Genomic DNA, 2146 nt, shown 5'->3' on the forward strand with positions numbered 1-2146 from the left:
TGATGACGACGGCGATGGATTCCCCTCTTCGGAGCCCCGAACGGACTCCAGATCAGCCCTCCCGAGAGGTTTTAGGGCTTGGCGGCGGCTCCATATCGTAAAACGCGATGAATCCTTCTCTCTGATTTTTTTCTCCCCGAAAGTGAATATATGGAGTTGGAGTTGAGGTCAGTGGAGCGTCAGGGGGCCCACGAGGCAGGGGGCGCGCCCTGGGGGGGGGGGGAGGCGCGCCCCCACCCTCGTGGATAGGGTGTGGGCCCCCTGACGTGGATTTTTCTTCCAGTATTTTTAATATTTTCCAAAAAGATGTTCCATGGAGTTTCAGGTCATTCCGAGAACTTTTGTTTCTGCACATAAATAACACCATGGAAAGTCTGTTGAAAACAGCGTCAGTCCGGGTTAGTTCCATTCAAATCATGCAAGTTAGAGTCCAAAACAAGGGCAAAAGTGTTTGGAAAAGTAGATACGATGGAGACATATCAATTCCCCCAAGCTTAAACCTTTGCTTGTCCTCAAGCAATTCAGTTGATAAACTGAAAGTGATAAAGAAAAACTTTTACAAACTCTGTTTGCTCTTGTTGTTGTAAATATGTAAAGCCAGTATTCAAGTTTTCAGCAAAGATTATGACTAACCACATTCATAATAACTCTTAGGTCTCATGTTTACTCATGTCAATGGCATAACCAACTAGCGAGCGATAATAATAAAACTCGGATGACAACACTTTCTCAAAACAATCATGATATGATATAACAAGATGGTATCTTGCTAGCCCTTTCTGAGACCGCAAAACATAAATGCAGAGCACCTTTAAAGATCAAGGACTGACTAGATATTGTAATTCATGGTAAAAGAGATCCAGTCATAGTCATACCCAACATAGATTAATAGTAATGGATGCAAATGACAGCAGCGCTCTCCAGCTAGTGCTTTTAATAAGAGGGTGATGACTCAACATAAAAGTAAATAGATAGGACCTTCGCAGAGGGAAGCAGGGATTTGTAGAGGTGTCAGAGCTCGGTTTTGAAATAGAGATAAATAATATTTTAAGCGGCATACTTTCATTGTCAACATAACAACAAAGAGATGGCGATATCTTCCATGCTACACACATTATAGGCGGTTCCCAAACATAATGGTAAAGTTTATACTCCCCCTCCACCAACAAGCATCAATCCATGGCTTTCTCGAAACAACGAGTGCCTCCAACTAGCAACAGTCCCAGGGGGAGTTTTGTTTGCAATTATTTTGATTTAGTTTGCATAAATCATGGGACTGGGCATCCCGGTGACCAGCCATTTTCTTGTGAGTGAGGAGCGGAGTCCACTCCTCTTGAGAATAACCCGCCTAGCATGGAAGATACGAACAACCCTAGTTGATACATGAGCTACTCGAGCATACAAAACAGAATTTCATTTGAAGGTTTGGAGTTTGGCACATACAAATTTACTTGGAACGGCAGGTAAATACTGCATATAGGAAGATATAGTGGACTCATATGGAATAACCTTGGGGTTTAAGGGATTGGATGCACAAGCAGTATTCCCGCTTAGTACAAGTGAAGGCTAGCAACAGACTGGGAAGCGACCAACTAGAGAGCGACAACAGTCATGAACATGCATTAAAATTTATAAACATTGAGTGCAAGCATGAGTAGGATATAATCCACCATGAACATAAATATCGTGAAGGCTATGTTGATTTGTTTCAACTACATGTGTGAACATGTGCCAAGTCGAGTCACTTAAATCATTCAAAGGAGGATACCACCCCACTATACCACATCACAACCTTTTTAATAGCATGTTGGCACGCAAGGTAACACTACTGGAATCAGCTAATTTGCCATCTGCCAGCTCTTTGCCGTTTGCTAGCTGACGGCAAAGAAGCTCTTTGCCATCAGCTACCAAAAAGCGGACGGCAAAGAAATGGCAGACGGCAAAGAAGCTCTTTGCCATCAGCCAGCTCTTTGCCGTCCACTAGCAGACGGCAAAGATCTTTGCCGTCCGCTGGCGAACGGCAAAGAGGGAGGTGGCCCCCACCCCCCGCCCATTTGAAAAAAACTTAACGCCCCACCTCTCGGACGGCAAAGAGGCAAAAAGGCGGACGGCAAAGATTAGCGGACGACAAAGAGCCGATTACCTA

Source organism: Triticum aestivum, chromosome 6D (assembly GCF_018294505.1).
Source record: "Triticum aestivum cultivar Chinese Spring chromosome 6D, IWGSC CS RefSeq v2.1, whole genome shotgun sequence".
Taxonomy (NCBI): domain Eukaryota; kingdom Viridiplantae; phylum Streptophyta; class Magnoliopsida; order Poales; family Poaceae; genus Triticum; species Triticum aestivum.